This window comes from Sciurus vulgaris, assembly GCF_902686455.1.
Source record: "Sciurus vulgaris genome assembly, chromosome: 3".
Classification (NCBI taxonomy): Eukaryota; Metazoa; Chordata; class Mammalia; order Rodentia; family Sciuridae; genus Sciurus; species Sciurus vulgaris.
In genome coordinates, this window is record NC_136463.1 from 90931625 (window position 1) to 90950214 (window position 18590).

General features: G+C 37.1%; 1 protein-coding gene across 2 annotated transcripts in view; it reads right to left on the reverse strand.

Moving 5' to 3' along the window:
- The window catches only part of ZRANB3 (zinc finger RANBP2-type containing 3), a 257489-nt gene extending 241676 nt beyond the window's left edge, over nucleotides 1-15813 (reverse strand). For both annotated transcript variants that reach the window (XM_079135617.1, XM_079135619.1), the window contains exon 1: nucleotides 15765-15813. The gene's annotated coding sequence lies outside the window, so the exon portion shown is untranslated. The remainder of the gene's footprint in view (nucleotides 1-15764) is intronic.
- Nucleotides 15814-18590: the final 2777 nt, after the last annotated feature.

The window sequence follows — 18590 nt, forward strand, 5'->3', positions numbered from 1 at the left end:
TAAAGTTTGGTCTATGATCTGAAGGATGTAAAAGTCGATCAGGTTCAAAATTAAGAGAAAAGCACTCCTGGCAGAGAACATCAGTGCAAAGGCCCTGAGTTAAAAAAGAGCTTGATGTTTTCAAGAAACAGAAAGGCAGCCTGGCATGGTAGGGCACACCTGTAATTCCAGTGGCTTGGAAGGCTGAGACAGGAAGATTGCAAGTTCAAAGCCAGCCTCAGCAAGTTAGTGAGGTCCTAAACAACTTAATGAGACCCTGACTCAAAACAAAAAATAAAAAGGAATGTTGCTCAGTGGTTAGGAGCTGCTGGGTTCAAACCCCAGTACCCGCCCGCCACCAAAAAAATAAAAATAAAGGAAAGTGGACTGGGGCTGTAGCAACTCAATGGTAGTGTTTGTCTACTATCTTCAAGGTTCTGGTTTTGATTCCACACACAGCCAAAAAAAAAAAAATCAAGAGAATGAATGAATGAATGGAATGGAACTGTTCTGTTCAATACATCATTAAATTTTTTTATTTTTAAAATTTAATTAAAATTAAATAAAATCAAAATTTCAGCTCAATTACATCAGTTGCTTCAAGGGCTCAACAGCCACAATGGCTAGTAGCTATGATATTGAACAGTCCACATAGAGAACATTTCTATCTACTGAAAGGTCTATTGGACAACACTTACTGGAGAGTTTTAAGCAGGGGAATGTCACAATACGACTTAAATTTCAAAAAACTACCTGTGGAGGACAAATGCACCACAGGGAATGAATGTCCCTACAAGATTTGGTCAGTCAACAAGGCCTCCTCTGCTTCAGTAGGCAAGTGGATTGAAAATGATATGTGACTCAGGTCTATCTGAATTTGTCTTCATAAACACCAAGAAATGAACAACCTTAAAACCCTCTCAACAACATCTACAACAAAACTGAACAAATAGAGAATGGTTCAAATGGGGAAGGCACAGAAGCAAGAAACCTATTAATAGGTTACAAAGGACAAGGCAAAAATTATCTTTATCAGTGAAACTGGAGAGATTTGGGAACTGTATCAGACATAAAGCAAAGAGGACTTAGTAACAGAGTACACATGAAAAATGAGAAAAATGTGGGATCAAGATGTAGCACAACAGCAATAGAGTCAGTAATATAGAAGATTAAGATGACTATAGAAGAAATGAATTGGGGGGGCTCAATAAATCTTTTAGGAGAATACATGAAATTTGAGATGACTACAAAATATGAAGAGGAAATATCAAGTAGGCTTAAATATCTATGAATCTAGAATTCATATAGGAAGTGATGGAGGCTTAATAAAAGAAATATCAGTCAGCCTTATAGTTAATGAGTTTGCTAATCAGATATGTCCATTTGGGACTTTAATCCAGAAAGTCAAAACTCAAAGGAGCAGGGATTAAGTGAAATCCATTTTGGCAAGGTAATAGCAGCACAGTCATGTACACTTTCCAGAAGTAATAGGGAGTCCAGAAGCAATTTTCAGAATAGTATAAAATGAAACATTTTAAGATAGAACAGGAAGGAAGCATAAAAAATACAAAAACGATTTTACTGTCTATTATCTTTGTTCAAGATTACTTTTTGCTTTATTTACTTTGTAAAAAACTTTCACAGTGCATGAAAAAATCTGCTAAATTGAGGTCACTTGTAATCTATATGATTTATGTTGTAAGGACTAGCTGAGGTACTATATTTGTAAAAATAAAAATGAAACTAAAGTTACCATAATTTTAAAAAGTTACAAATAAGATTTTTAAATTATTCGGTGTAAATATCAGGGCTCGGGATATAGCTCAGTTGGATGAGTGCTTACCGTGCAAGCACAAGGCCCTGGGTTCGAATCCACAGCACTGCAAAAAAAAAAAAAAAAAAAATCAAAGAAGTCTAAAGGAGTATGAAAATGTTCGGAGAAAATTTCAGTTGAATTTCTGATTATATTGTGGCTTGCTGATGATTCAAACAGATGTCTGGATACATTAAAAAAACTAAAAATACATTATATTTCATAGAACATGAATGTTTTGTTAATATTAAAATAAAATAATATTCAAAATGCTTTTTTTCCATTTACACTACTATCTAAACTATTAAAATTAGTAGGTAATTAGTAGCCTAAAAAAATAGGCTGGGTGTGGTGGTATGGGTATGTAATCCCAGCTACTCAGGAGATTGAGGCAGATGTCACAAATTCAAGGCTAGCCTTGGCAACTCAGCAAGACCCTGTCTCAAATAAAATTTAAAAAATAAATAAAGGGCTGGATAAATAAATAAATGCAGTTCAGTGAAAGAGTGCTTGCCATCCGTGATAGAGACTCTGGGCTTAATCTCTAGTATCACCACCAAAAAAAAAAAAAAAGTTATAATAAGAAAAATCTCATTAAGTTCAACCATATATGTTCAACTGCTACAAAAAAACAGATGTAACCAACATTATATTAACAACTGAAGATTCAGGTTTAGTATTTGGTCTTCCTTCTAAACTACCAGGAAACCAACAGTGACAATAATTGCACATCCTTTTCTAAGCATGAAAACTGTGGAGTATTTAGTTCAACAATTTTGGAGGAAAAAAAAGATTTTATTCAATGTATACTAATTTACTAAAGATGAAAGAAGGCTATCAAAAGGGAACCAACAATATAATTTTTAATACCATGTTATTAAAATTATGAAAACAACTATCAGCTAGGGAAATTTAGTTAAAGCAAAATCTAGCAAAGTATTTTCTAAGTAACTCTTGATAAGCAACACTTGAAAATGAAGGATAGTTTTTATTTTCAATCTTTTTTGTGGGGGTCAGTTTATAAGGGATTGAACACAGAGGTGTTTTGCCACTGAGCTACATCCCTAAGTCCTTTTTATTTTTTATTTTGAGACAGGGTCTTCCTAAGATGCTGAGAATCTGACTAAGTTGATGAGGCTGGCTTCAAACTTGTGAAACTCCTGCCTCCACCCCCAGAGTCATTGGGATTACAGATAAGCACCGCTGCACTCTGCTTTTATTTTCAATTTTTAAGATCAAAGTGGTAATCAATTGGAAACAAGGTATACTCAATTTGAATTCACTGACTCTTAAATAAATAGTAGAGTTGTATTAAGAAGTAGCAGATATTGTTAAAATATACTACCGAGAGATTTGCTGTGGAAATAATAAGCAAATGGTGGTCAGGGAAACTATATACTTTAAGGAGATAAATTTACTTTTATTTTTTAAAATGATGATTTACTGAAAGCAAACAATTTACTACAGAAGAGATACAAAGAATAAGTGAACTACAACTAACATTCAACATAAATGGAAAAATTACAGAAATAGAGAACAGAGTAGTGGTTGTCAGGGATTAAGGTGGGGCAGGATAGAAGGGGTAGTGGCCTTCCAATAAAAGTGTGTGCCTTTTAATAAAAGGCAACATGAGGGATGCTTGTGGGATGGAACTGTTCTTTACTTGACTATGTCAATATCCAGAATGAGATATTGTATTATTTTTACAAGATGTTACCTTTAGGGAAAACTAGGTAAAAGATAAGCAGGCTCTCCCTCTGCCTTATTTCTTACAGATGCCTATGAATTTACAACTATCACAAGATAAAAAGTGTGACTTTTAAAAAAATGGAAAAAACCGTTTGGAATGATGAGGTCCAGAAAGGTAAAACTCTAAGAACAGTAGCTAGTAGCAGAAGTATTTAAGTTTGGGTCTTTCCTCCTTTTTCACCACAAGAAAGTTCCAATGGTTAGAGTCAGACTTTCTTAACAAGACCCCCAGAGTGCAAGAAATAAAACCAAGAATCAATAAAAGGGGTAGATTCAAGCTAAAAAGCTTTTTCTCAGCAAAGGAAACAATCAATAATGTGAAAAGAGATCCTACAGAGTGGGAAAAAATCTTTTCCACGCACACCTCAGACACAGCACTAATCTCCAAAGTTTATAAAGAACTTAAACAACTTTACACCAAAAATACAAAGAACCCAATCAATAAATGGGCTATGGAAATGGGCAGACACTTCACAGAAGAAGATACACAGGTGATCAACAAATATATGAAAAAGTGGTCATCATCCCTAGTAATTAGAGAAATGGAAATTAAAACCACCCTAAGATTTCATCTAACTCCAATCAGAATGGTTATCATCAAGAGCACAAGCAATAATAAGTGTTGGCGTGGATTTGGGGGAAAAGGCACACTCATACATTGCTGGTGGAATCGCAAATTGGTACAGCCACTCTGGAAAGCAGTATGAGGATTCCTCAGAAAGCTTGGAATGGACCCACCATTTGACCCAACTACCCCACTCCTTGGTCTATACCCAAAGGACTTAAAATCAGCATACTACAGTGATGCAGCCACATCAATGTTCATAGCAGCCCAATTCACAATAGCTAGATTGTGGAACCAACCTAGATGCCCTTCAATTGACGAATGCATAAGGAAACTGTGGTATATATACACAATAGAATATTACTCAGCCATAAAGAAGAATATAATTATGGCATTTGCTGGTAAATGAAGTTGGAAAATATCATGCTAAGTGAAATAGGCCAAGCCCAAAAAACCAAAGAAAGGCTGAATGTTTTCTCTGATAAGTGGATGACGATATATAATGAGAGGGGGTATTGGGGGTAGGGAGAGAAGAATGAAGGGACTTTGGATGGTATAGAGGAAAATAGGGTGGGAGGGGGTGGGAGATGGAAAGATAGTAGAATGAAACAGGCAGTATTACCCTATGTATATGCATGATTACATGAATTGTATGAATCTACGTTGTGTACAACCATAGAAATGAATTAAAAATATTTAATTAAAAAAAAAAAGCGCCAATGGTGGTGCATTCTGCTTCACAGTAAAAATATTTGCCCTCTCAAGAATTATAGTTATTCAGGATTTTATTCTGTCATGCATTCAACAGATTTGGGGTTCACATGTGGAAGACATTGGGCTAGGCTCTGGATATATAATACTAAGTATTAATACAGTTCTGAAGAAATAGAAAAGTACTGGTAATAAGAGAGAATATAATAGGGACTCATTTTTTCAGATTTGGGAGTTTAGAAGACTTCTTAGATAAATATATATATATCTCAAAGTTGAGACCAGAACAAAAAAGACATTAACCAAACATAAAAGGATCCAAGAGTGTTCTATGAAGAGGCTATAGTACATATAAAGTACATATATAGTACATAATGTTTACTGCATTGGAGGTAAACAAAAAGAGTAGGAAGTTATTCTCAAATCTTTATCTGACTGGATCTTTTACTACATCACTCCCTCCTCATTAAATCATTTTTTTCCCAATTAGATTCGAGGACACTACCATCTCATGGTTTTCATCCTACCTCACTTGTTATTCCTTCTTAGTCTAAACTTTTGCTGACTTCACATCACTTTTTTTTTCTTTTTTTCTTTTTTGTAGTCCTGGGGATTGAACTCAGGTGCTTTAACTATGAGTTACACCTACAGCCCTTTTAATTTTTTATTTTGAGATAAGGTCTCACTAAGTTGAATGCTGAGACTGGCCTTGATCCTGTGATCCTCCTGCCCTAATTTCCTGGATTGCTAGGATTATGGGCCTGTGCTGCCAAACTCATCTTCTTATCCACTTTTAAGGTAGAATGGACCAGGGGCTTAGTTCTTACTTCTATTCCTTAGTGATCTCATTGGTCTCTTTGCTTTAAATATTACCTCTATGCCAGTGACTCCCATTTACAAAGAGAAAACTCTCCTGAACTTAAAATGCAAATATCTAACCAAACATCGCTACTTGGCTAAGAGATATCTCAAACATATCTAAAACTAAATTCTAGCTCTTTCCCCCAAACTCTGTTCCATCCATGACCTTACTCATTTCTCCTTCCAGTTGCTCATACCGACACCTTTACTGCTCCTCTGTTTTCACAGTGCACATCAGTCTATCAGTATCTCTTATTGGCTTTATTCAGAATCCCACCATTTCCTACCACCTCCAAATAACTTGCCTGATCTAAGTCACCATCAACTTTGGCCTGAATTTCTGCAAGAATATGATATCCACCTCCCCTTCACCCACCACTTTAACCTTTCCCCCTACATTCTCCATTCCATAGAGCAATTAGTGAGATACTTCGAAAAAAGAGCTTTTAGGAACTCTTCAGGGGCTGGGTTGTGACTCAGTGGTAGAGCATTTGCCTAGCATGTGTGAGGCACTGGGTTCAATTCTCAGCACTGCATACAAATAAATAAAATAAAATAAAGGTAGATCAACAACTAAAAAACCAGTAAAGAAAGAAGAAAAAAAAAAAAAAAAAAAAGAACTCTTCAATGGCTCTCAATTTTATTTAGACATAAGTTAAAGTCCTATTAATGGCTTCCACTTTCTTATACTCTCTGTACCGTTCCCCTTACCTCTCTACCTCACTTAATTCTTTCTATCAAGCTAATGTCCCTGTTTGTTTCTGTCTTAGAACTTTGCACTAGCTAATCTATCTTCCTACATCACCCTTACCACAAGATGATCTGCAAAACTATCATTCCCACTTTAGGCTTTTCTGAAATGTCACTTTCTCCAAGAAAACTTAACATGACCACCTTATTTAAAATTGCAATTCCCCATGTCTCGTCCCTGTCTTACTCTTCATCTTCTTTCATTCTCTTCTTCCTCTCATTCTTTCTTTCTTGCATTATTAAAAACTGAATCCATGGAATCCTGCGTACTAGGGAAGTGCTCTACCACTAAGCTACATCTCAGCCATTTTGATTTTATTATTTTTCTAAAAAAGCTTTTTAGATGTTGATAGACCTTTATTTTACTCATTTATTTATATGTGATGCTGAGACTCATCCTAGTGCCTCACACATGTTAGGCAAGCACTCTACCACTGAACCACAAACCCAGCCTCCTTAAGTTTCCAAGTTTAAGTTACTAAGTTTCCAAGGCTAATCACAAACTTGTGATGCTCCTGCCTCAGCTTTCTGAGTAGTAGGAATTACAGGAATGTGCCACCACACCCAGTGACTTTTTCTTTCTGGACAGTTCTTATCACTTATAAAGTACTACACAATTTACTTATGCTTTTTGCTTATTGTCTGTCTCTCCCATCTTGAATATAAGCTTCACTGAGTTAGAGATTTCTGTCTGTTTTATTTACTTGTGTTCTCCATGCACATAGAACAGTGCCTGGCACTAAGCACTCAATATTATTATATTAAAGTTTCAAAGGACCAGGAGACCACGCTACAAGTCCAGAGGTAGAATAGTTCCTAGGGATGAGAGGTATAAAGTGTAGACATAGGAGTGCATGGCTGAACTAGTGTGGAAATAAAGTTCCCAGGAGTCACAACAGTGCAGGAACTAAAAATCCATTATGATGTGTCCAAAGTTTATCCTAGAAAATTCCAAGACAGGGAGGAGGCCTAAATATTCAAAACTCTTCCTAAACCATAATATCAAACAAATCTTAGGCCCAATTTAAAAATAATTTCTGTTCACCTAGATGACTTTTTTCCCCCCAGTACTGGGAAATGATTCCAGGAGCACTCTATCACTAAGCTACACCTCAGTCCTTTATTTTGAGACAGGGTCTCATTGAGGTTGGCCTTAAACTTGCAATCCTCCTGCCTCAGCCTCCCTAGCTGCTGAGATTACAGGCATGTACCAACACTCCCAGCTTAGATAACTAAACTATATAAATGCTTTCTTGTCAAACAAAAATTATCAGTGGAAATGTCCTAAACACTATGGCAGTTTGGCTACAGAGACATACCGTAAGTGTAAAACTTAAACATCTTAAGTGAATCTTGGGTGATATGATAATAATAATCGATTATTCACCAAAAAAAAAAAAAAAAAAAAAGACTTGAGTATTCAACTCCACCTTCTTAACCCTCCCCACACATTGCTAATAGAAGGCAGTGGGACAGAGGTGGTAGTGAGGGGCTAGAAGCTAGTAACCTCAGTAAATATCTTTCCCCAGAGTTAAGTGAAATCAGTACAAAAGTATTTACATTTCAGGCATGGAGACACATGCCTGTATCCCAGCTACTACAAGGTTAAGGCATGAAGATCACAAATTTGACAACTTCTTGGGCAACTTAGACCCTGTCTCAAAATAAAAAGGCTGGCAATGTAACTCAATGTCAGAATGCAGCATGCATAAAGCCCTGGGTTCAATCCCTAGTACTACTGCCAAGGGGGGCAAAAATCATGGAATAATATAACTAGTTCTAAGTTCCTTATTGGAAATATAAATTCAGCTTGAGTAAATCACCAGTTTCTACAAGTGTTGAATAGGGGAGGTCTATTGGACACTCCCCCTTTAAAGTACATGGACTCCAGAAGGCACAAACTGATACACAATCAAACAGTTGTGCTTATGAGTTGAAAAGGTAATCAATGAAGAGATCTACTAATCTACTATAATATTTGTAAGGTGATTTTACACAAAGTCATATATTCAATACTAGTAACTCTTCAAATTTTATAAGGAGTTGAGAATGTGCCTATTTCATATTTTAACATACTCCATGCTTATATACAGTATATATTCTATGTCACTATTGATACCTGATATAACTACAGTTACAGATGTAACTAACTATATTACATTTAGTTTGTGAACTACAACCTAAATTTAATAAACTGAAATAATGTTTCATTAGTAAAATTGAATATTATAAAATGACAATAGATTAATTTCAATAAGTATATAATTACATAACATTTTCTAATTCATTTGTTATGGAGCTTTTTAAACTACCATATCTAATATTTAATTACTTTAAAAGCAAGGGCACTAGAATCTTTCATTCCACAGACAACTGTTTTGAAACTAGTGATAAAATAACTCCCACTTATTGGCTGACCTCTTTTCATGAGCAGTATACTAGGAAATTTTAGAAAAATCTCCTATAATTCTCAAAAAAACTCACAAAGTATTATTATTCTCACAGTAAAGACAAGAAAATTGAGGTTCAGAGACATTAAATAATTTACACAAGGTTTAACAGTTAGTGACTGGTGATATTAAGCCTGGAACTCAGATTGGTTTAACTTAAAAGCCACTATAAAACACCGCCTCTCCAAATCACTCAACAAATACTTAAGGAGTGCCTATTGTATATCAGACACTACAGGAGATATTGAGGATATGAAGATTAGCTATTGTAGCCTCACCTCTGGGTACAATCAAGGAAGGGAAAGTTGTACACATAAATATCACAATACAATGTGATAAGTGCCATATAAAGTACTGTACATGAGGGGAAATGTTGATTCTGTAAGGTAGCGAGTAAAGAAGACTTCATATAGAAAAAATATTTGGCACATGATACTCCTTATTTAACTACCTAATATATGCTACAAGATGAAACTTGAAGGAAGAGTAGGGTTTGCAGATGGAGAATCAGGAAAAAAGAAGTCATATTTGCAAAGGTACAAAGTTTTGAAAATTCTAAATAGTTTAACACAGCTAAAGAATAAAATGCATTAAAAAAAGTGGCAAAAATAAAATAAAAGTCACGAGTGGTGTTGCATACTTGTTACTTGGGAGGCTGAGGCAGGATTGCAAGTTCAGGTCTCTGCAATAATGAAAAGACCTTGTCTCAAAGTAAAAAATATAAAGGGCTGGGATGTAGCTCAGTGGTAGAGCACCCCTCGGTTCAATCCCCAGTGATTTCCCCCACTAAAGAGTGGTAAAAAAGTAAAAAAAAAAAAAATAGGCTAGGTCAGAGAGGTCCTCCTATATTAAAAGAGGTTGGACTTTATTCTGTAAGGAATCGGGTTGCTATTTTTTAAAGATTTCTTTGTCAAGATTAAAAGAATGGATGTGGGAACAAGGCTAACCTTTTAGAAGACTACCACAAACAGTACAGTAATACCATCTGTAATTTCTCAGCGTCAGAATCCTATATCTAATTACCTACCTGACATTTTGGATGCCTCACAGAACTTTGGGACATTTTTTAAATGACTTAATATATATAAGACGATTTAAAAAGTGACATTTTTTAAATGTCCCAAACCAAAGTCTTGATTTCTCCACCAAATTTGTGAGCTCCCTACGCAGTTTCTTAGTAAGTAATGTAATTACATAAGTCACTGAAAGTGGCCACCTGGATTTTATTATTTTTTTTTAAAGAATTTAACCTTTATTATTTATTTATTTGTTTTTGTGCAGTGCTGAGGATCAAACCCAGTTCCTCACCTGTGCCAGGCAAGTGCTCTACCACTGAGCTACAACCCCAGCCTCTTGATCTCTGCCTTTCCTCAAACAGTTGAATTGAATCCACTTGTTATTCATTATTCCCAAAATATATTGAAATCTACCTATTTCCCCTAATCTCATTGCTATCATCTATCCCAAGACATCATTGCTACTCAATTAGAATACTAAAATAGCTCTCAACACATTGAGCTAAAATAGATCCCCCACATTGGCCTTAATGTCATTTAGTTTCCTTAATTGTTACTGGCAATTATTCTTATCTGTTTATTTAAAATTTTCTCTCTCCATAAAATTCTCCTATTAAAATATCTTCATAAAGTCAGACACCAAAGACCATCTTGTTTGTTGTTTTACTTCAGCAGACTAAGACCTAGTATCACCCTAGTTAAAGGAATCAATACTAATAAAAAGCAACACACAGGCTGGAGATGCAGCTCAGTGGTAGGGTGCTTTCTTTCTTTTACTTTTTTTTTTTTTTTTTTTTTAACTTTCTTAGTGCCAGGGACTGAACCAAGGGGTGCTTAGCCACTAAGCAATATCCCCAGATCTTTTTACTTTTTATTTTGATACAGGGTCTCACTTAGGACCTTGCTAAATTGCTGAGGCTGGCCTCTGACTTGCAATCCTCCTGCCTCAGGCTCCCAAATTGCTGGGATTAAAGGCATGGGCCACCACACCTGCTGTAGAGTGCTTTCTCAACGCATATGCAAGAAAGACCCTGGCTTCAATCCCCAGTACACCAAAAACAAAACAAAAAACAACACGCACAATGTGCCAGGCACTTCTAAATCGTCTTACATATATTGAGTCATTTAATCTTCATAAAAACCTCTGAGGAAAATAGTCTTATGATCTCAATTATCTCAGTTTTACAGATAAAGAAATTGAGACACAGATGGTCAACCAATCTGCCTCAGGTAAACAGCACAACTAGGAAACAAACTCAGGCTGAATGGTCCAATTCTCTTAGTGAATGATCAATAAATATTTCTGGACCAAATAAACAACTGAGATAGAGAATAGAGAGAAGAGGAACAGATTTGGGAGTAAATATGTGGGCTAAGATTTGAGGCATGTTGAATTTGAAACACCTAGGGAAGGTAATGAAGTACAATGGGATAAACAGCTATAAGTCAGAGATAAAAATTCAGAAATCTCTAGGTTCAACTGGAAGTCACTCATAAAAGGAAGACCTCAGTATAAAAAAGTAATCATATAATTTTTAAAATGAAATCTCCTCTAACATTGCAACCATTTAGATCCAACTCTGTAACTAAAACATTTTTGAAAAGCACAGAATGACACATTTGATTTCTATGATACCTATCAAAAATCTCTATCGTTAAAATAGAGTACTTCTCTTCCTTTAAGAGGTAGTATTCAGAATCTACTTAAATGTCAACAGTTGAATTTTGTTAAAATGTAAAAGTGCAGAGATTTATTTTTAACTTGACAAAATGATTCCAAAAATCTAGTAGAATATAAGACAATTTGAGAATAACAAGAAAATGTCTGAAAAGAGTGGGACCACATTTTACTCACTAGATTTCAAAACATAAAGTTACAGAAATTAAAGAATGGATATGCTATAAGTCAAAGACATAGAAGAGAACAGCATTCAAAGAGAACCAAGTATATCTTAGATATGAAAATGATTTAAATGGCATTTCAAATCAGTGGGTCGAGGAGATGAATTATTTAACAAATGACAAAACTAGCCTTTATAAAATAAAAAGATGGAGCTGAGAGATGTAGCTCAATGATAAAGCAGTCACCTAGGATGCCTAAGGCCCTGTATTCAGTCCCTATACCACAAAAAAGGAAAAAAGTATGAATTATTCTTATATCATTCCTTAAACCAAACAATATTACAGATAATTATAAAATTTTTATTATGCTAGAGTATTTCTTAGCATCAAAATTAACCAGAAACTAGAAAGGAAAAGACTTATAGCTTTGCACACCAAAATAAATTTAAATTTTTAACTCATGGGAAAACATTAAAAGGTTAAATAAGACATTTCTACATGGGAGTAAACACTCAAAAACGTTATTACGAGTGAATTAGCTATTAAGTAATTACTTTAAAATTATGATGAGACATTGACAGCAAGAAACTAAACACCAGGGCCAATATGTATATAAAATATGCTCAACAATAAAATTCAACTAGATACAAATTAAATGAGCCATCACTTTTTACAAGCAGAATGAAGACAGTAAAAGATGTAAAACGGATTTTCTCAAACACAATCATAACAATATGACACAATTTTGGAATTACAGGGTACTCATGGCTAAATATTTCTACTTCTGAAAAATTAGACTCAAGGGATAATCAGGCAAGTATACAAAAAAAATGCTTATGAATCTTGCTTATAAAGCCTAATATACAATTCAAAGATCCCACTTCTTGATTTACATTCAAAAGAATTGAAAACAGAATCTAGAAGAGATATTTGCACTATCCTGCTCACTGTAGCATTATTCACAGAAGTCAAAAGGTGGAAGTAACCTAAATGTACCAAACAGATGAATGCATAAAGAAAATGTGGCATATACATACAAGGAATTCATCCCTAAGAAAAGGAAATCCTATCAAAAGTCAGAACATGAATAAACCTTGAAGATATTATGCTAAGTAAAATAAACCAGTCACAAAAATAAAACACTGCATGATTTCACTTACAAAAGTCAAACTTTTTAGAAACACAAAGAAGAGGGTGGTGGGAAGGAAAGAAGGGGAGTTGTTTAGTTGGTACAGAATTTCAATTTTGAAAGAAAAAGATCCAGAGACCTGTTGCATACAATTACACACTACTGGCAGGGCATAGTGGTACATGCCTGTAATCCCAGCAACTCAGGAGGCTGAGGCAGGAGGACTGCAAGTTCAAAACCAGTCTCAGCCATTTACTAAGGGTCTAAGCAACTTGACAAGACCCTGTCTCAAAATAAAAAAAATAAAAAGGACTCAGTAGCTCAGTGGTAAAGCAGCCCCAGGTTCAATCCCCAGTGCCAAAAATAAATAAATAAATAAATAAATAAATAAATTACACTACTATAATATACAAGGTGTATACAATTAATTAACACAACTGTACTATCTGTACTTGTGAATAGTTAAGATGGTAAATTTTATATTGTGTTTTCATCACAATAAAAAAATTACTGAACACAAGGTAAATATCCATCAGCAGGGAATGGTTTGCTTATACCTCTTCAATGAAATAGAAATTACTATCAAAAGTTATATTAGAGCCGGGCACAGTGGTGCACCCCTGTAATCCCAGTGGCTCGGGAGGCTGAGGCAGGAGGATCAGAGTACAAAGTCAGTCTCAGCAAAAGAGAGGCACTAAGCAACTCAGTGAGACCCTGTCTCTAAATCAAATACAAAATAGGGGTGGGGATGTAGTTCAGTAGTTGAGTATCCCTAAGTTGAATTCCCAATACCCACCCAAAAAAGTAAAGCAGTAAGATTCCAGTAAGCCACATCTGTGCTCATAAGTAAAGAGCGAAATATCTGTAAATAGTGGTATCTCTGGATAATAGGATTGCACAACATCTTTCTTTTGTATACTCTCCTAAGTTTTAAAATACAAGTATTATGTACATGGCAAAAGATAGCTTAAAAGAAGAAACCATTGCCATTACTTGTTCCAGAATTTTGGGATGTAATTTTATATTTTTCTACACGTCTGGCACATACTGGGAAAAAGTGAAATATTTGAGAAGTAGGATGAGCAGTTGGTAAGAGTTCAGTAATGAGACAGACCTGGATATGAATCTCGGCTACAAAATGTATTGATGAGGAATCTCAGGACTTAAAAGTCTTATTTAACTTCACAGAGCCCCAAATTCTTGAACCGTAAAACAAAACTAGGGATGGGTGTATAGGTCAGCGGTAGAGCACGTTAAGAATACATGAGGCCCTGGGTTCAATCTCCAGCACCCGAAAATATAAATAAATAAAACAAAACCTACAGATTGTGGCAAGGACAATATACTAAATACATACAACCTTATTTCTGGCTCAGAAGAAACAATAAAATGATGGTCATCATTTCTGTTTATTGTCTTGATTTACACTAAAAGTGCTTATTAAAAAAAAAAAAAAAACTAAGCTTCTATACAAGTCTCTATTACTAAATTATCATTAGAAATCCTACCTGGGGGTTGGGGATGTAGCTCAGTGGCAGAACTCCAGCTTAGCACGTGGGAGGCCCTTGGTTCAATTCCCAGAACTACCTCTGACCCACTCCCACACCTACACCCCAGGCAAAAAAAAAAAAAAGAATCCTAACTTCATTAAAAAGTAAGAGACAACACTTTGGTAGATGGAAAAATTGTATGGCTAAAATGTCTGATCACATTCTTATATCTAAAAGGATTACCCCAGTAATTTATTATTACATGATATATAAAAACCACTCCTTAAAGCCAGGTGCAGTGGCACTGGCCTGTAATCCCAGCAGCTCCCAAGGCCGAGGTAGGAAGATTGAAAGTTCAAAGCCAGTCTCAGCAATCTATCTCAAAATAAAATATAAAAAAGTGTTGGGGATGTGACCCAGTGGTTAAGTGCCCCTGATACCAAAAGACAGAACAACAATAACAAAAGAAACACAGATTAGTATTGAACTTAGTGCTTCGGCAAAAATAATGAAGAGAAAACATACTTGTTTTAATCTAAAGGTATACTGGAAACAGAAAATCAAGTAAACACATAAGACTAAGGAAGGCTTGACTCAATTAAGGGAGAGAGAAAAAGCGAGTAAAACGATCATTAATTTTGTTCAGTCTTTCCCTCACTACTTTTGGACAAGGAATCAATCTTTCTGGAAATGGCTCTACACTCAAAGAGTGTGGTATTGTGCCTAGCAGTGTAAGTTCTCAACAAATATAAGATTATTTATAAAAGAGTGTCAGTAGAAAAGAAGGGAGAAAAATTTACGAGAGCTGCATCAAGTTTGGATTGGGAAGGCCTTTCTTTCCTAATCACTGATGCATCTCCCTGGAGACCCCAAATAGAACGTCAGCACAGATGGTCAATCTGACATGCTGAAGGAGCATAAATCAGGGCCTCCTTTTGCTAGGCTAATTATAGGCGGTGGGCTCCTAAGTATTTTTATTAATCAGTGCATTAATGTTGACACCCTCTTGCCACAGAATGGTAATGAGACCTTCATGATTGTCCATCCTGAGTTCACCTTTCCTCCTTCAAAGCTCACTTTAGACGTACTGTGAAAGTAAAGGTAGGAGTTATCTCACAACTTCCGACTCCGTTCAAGGTGACAAACTTAAGCCATGTTTCACGCAAAGCGGTTAATGGCGAATAGAAGCAATCTACACAAATATGTAGGTGCAATCTAATAGACAAACCAGAAAACTGGAAAACCGGGATCAAAGACTCGAGGTGGTAAACTGCAGTAGAGGCTTGGGAATCACCCCCAGCTCATTTCACCCACTCATCCTTAAAATGCAGTTAAATTCCGTTCAACTTCCTATCTCCCACGCAAGAAACTAACAACTTGCCAGACATGCCACTCCGAGACCGCCACACCTGGTATATTCGCTGCAGAACCTCCAACTCCCGCCACAGGTTTGGGATGTGTCCGCCCCCAAGCGGAAGTGACGCTAAAGGGACGACCTGAAAGTAGGCGTGTTCAAATGCCGGCAATCGAAAATCTCTGTAGTGTTCTGAGAAAACGCCTGACCATTCCTTGTACCTTCTCTCCTTTCCTAGAGTGGTGAAAAACACTCAGCTCCAAAACCTTAAAAACTTGATCCCTCCTAATTGGTCAAGAAGACAGCACGGGTACCTCCCAAGAACTACAGTTCCCGTCAAGCCCTGCGGGAAGCAAAGAGAGGAAAGGTGGGAGTCACCCCGCCCTCCGCCACTCAGGCTGGAGAAACCAGGTGTTCGGCCGAGAACCCCTAAGGGGAGGAGCAAACTCCTAAACAGCATGCCTCACTTCACTCGAGGATGAAATTTTTCCTTTACACCTATAAATCATAAATACTCCTTGAAGATATATAATTGTCTTTTCAGTGTTTCCAGTTGGTAAAAAGTCCCGGAACTCCACCACAGGATCCCAACTCGTGGGAAAAGGTGGCTCTTTTACAAGTGGGCAAAATGGCTGTCCTCCTAGTTTTACTATTGGTTGTCTTTTGCGTCCTTCAAAGGCGGTTACTAACCGCGGATTGGTTCTTTTTCCTTTGAGGGTGGAGGAAGACTTGGCATGGTTCTCCAGAAGCCTAGGAGGAGATAAAGGGGTGGAGAAAAGGCAGTTTTTTCAAGCGTGATTGGGCAATCTTCATGTCACTCCATGAATGTACAGCCTATGATGGAGAGTGCTGTCCCTCAAAGAGAACGGAGAGGCGGGGCTAGTGCGTGGTGGGAAGGGGCGGGATTCTGCCGCCGCGGCTGCCGCTGGAGCCGGTGTCCGGGCTGGTGATGGGGCTAATTCCCTTCCGTAAGACTCTTGCTTACACCCACCCAGCCCCGCCGTCGCCCCGCCGCGCCGCGCTCCAACCGCCTCCTCCTCAGTAACTCGGTAAGAGATGCCCTCCCCTCCCCCCTCCAGCTCCCCGGGAATAACGCGCCTCGCTCCCCTCCCCCGCCCGCCAACCGGTAGCGCTAACGGAGCAAGAGGCAAGCAGGAGAGAGATGTGGTGGGTGAGAAGGTGGTCTTCCTCGCCCATCCGTAGGCGCTCCAGCTCGGACTCGGCTGCCTTCCTGCTGTTGCCAGCCCGCTGGCAGGTCGGGTTCCGAGGGAACAGGGTTTGCCTGGCCCGCTGCCGCGGCTGCAGTTGCAGCCACTACCTTGTGCCCACCGCCCCCACCCGGGGGCCATGTAGAAAGCAAACCTCTCGAGGCCTAGCGGAGGAGGCAGGGGAAAGGTTCCCGAGTCCCTGCCATGGCTGCTACTGCAGCTGCTCTTGCAGCCCCAGGGACTGGGGAACCAACACAGCAGGCCCTCCAGGAGCTGGTTCCATACATGATTCTGCTCTCCTGTGCCTGACGCCGGTGCCCCAAGCTACTAGCCCGCCTTACTGTTGTGAACCCCGGCCTTGCACTCGAAAATTTTCAAAAAAGAAATAAGTCATTTCGACCACCGATTGGTTAAATAAAGATACATCTTGCCAGGGGTACAAGAAAAATGCACAATGGGAATTTTTTTTTTTTAATGTTGAACGACTGTCAGTGCCACGAACCCCGGGGATAAGATATACACACATTATTATGCTTGAGCCTTAGACTGTCCCCCAAATCCCAACGTGTTTGAAGTTTTTTTGTTGTTGTTTGTTTTCTTTTTGTGTGGTTATTAGGTGCAAAGGAGTGCCACTGTTCTTTGAACTTGCTTTTATAAAGCAACTTAAATTGTTAAGAATATCATGCCCTATGTGTAATTGTCCTGGGATAGTAAGTCAGCTAAGTAAAAGGCGGTGAGGTGCTTCCCCAAATAGGCTTAGTAAATAGTAAGTGATTTTACTTGTAAAATTATCCGAGAAAATTTTTATGTATATCTAGGATTATAGTTTGTCTGATTGTAACTTTGAAAAAACTGTTTGCTTTTAGCTTAAATGTCACTGGTTACAAGAATATAAAAAGATGTTTAACATCAAGCTGAAAAAAGTCCACCTACTTATAATATTTGAATCAGTAACCTCCATGAAATATTTAGTAGGTTGCCAGTTTGACTAAAATAATTGGGCACCCATCAGTTTTTAAAATTTGGCATATTTGGGTGTTTTAGGATATTCTATCATAATTACTCCATCAGATTTTGATTGAATGCTCATCTTTAAAAATACCACTGTGCTTTTTTTTGCCTGGGAGAATGAATTTAAATAATGGATTCTGTAATCTGTAGTAACATGCCCATAATCACAGATAAATGTCTAGGCCTGTTTCTTGTTGTTTTATTGGTTTTTTTGGCTTGTTTTTTTTTTTTTTTTCCCCACCACATTTTATTTTTTTATTATATTCATTTTAATTATACATAGTGTGATTTGTTGTTACATAGTGTAGGCCCATTTTTGAGTCTTCATAAACTTGGGTTTGGAAAAAATATAGAAGCTTTGACTGTTAGACCATTTCCTCTGGTTCTGGGAAGACTATAGTTTAGTGATCTTCTATACCGCTTAACTAATACATGCAGATGCAGAATTGAAATAAATCTATACATCCAAGACCAAGAAAAAATTTGGGTATGTGTTCATATAAAAATGCAGTACATAGCTTTGGAAGAGAAGTCCCTTTAGTTCCCCACTAAGTACCCACAGCATACATAACTAGAGATGATATTTTTTAAAACTGGATGACTTCTTGATAAATTGGGCAGTTGATGCTTTCACATATCATGTGCATTATATGCATACAAGG